Source organism: Pteropus alecto, unplaced genomic scaffold (assembly GCF_000325575.1).
Source record: "Pteropus alecto unplaced genomic scaffold, ASM32557v1 scaffold155, whole genome shotgun sequence".
NCBI lineage: Eukaryota > Metazoa > Chordata > Mammalia > Chiroptera > Pteropodidae > Pteropus > Pteropus alecto.
Window position 1 is genome coordinate 20,184,706 of NW_006438113.1, and position 493 is coordinate 20,185,198.

Here is a 493-nt window from a genome sequence, read left to right on the forward strand (position 1 = left end):
AGATGAGGAAACTGAGGTACAAACTGGGGTTACAACACTACTAAGTAGCTGAGCCAGGAGTTCGAGGCAGCCAGTTGGCTGGATGCTAGGGCTCCGATGTCCACAGCACACGACCTCATGTTGAACCAACTAGTCTACCGTGCTCTTGTGTGTCACTGAATAGTGTGTGGTCACTGGTCACTGCGTCATTAGCCTACATTGAAGGGTACTGTAATAAGCAGCCCCAGAAAATCACTACTGGGTTTCCTGTAAGATAAGAAAGAATGAAGACCCACAGACAAAAGAAAAATTTCTCCTTATTCACAGTACCAGAAATAGCAGAGCTTCTCCTAAGCAGCTGGATTTTTTTTTTTTTTTCACCTAAGAAGACATTAGCCACATAATTCAGTTTTCAACCTAATTTTAAGAAAGGTATGGTATGATTTTAAGTTGAATAAACCTAACCAAGAAAGATATCCTTTTTTTCATTTTTCCTTCAATTTTACTAACGTGG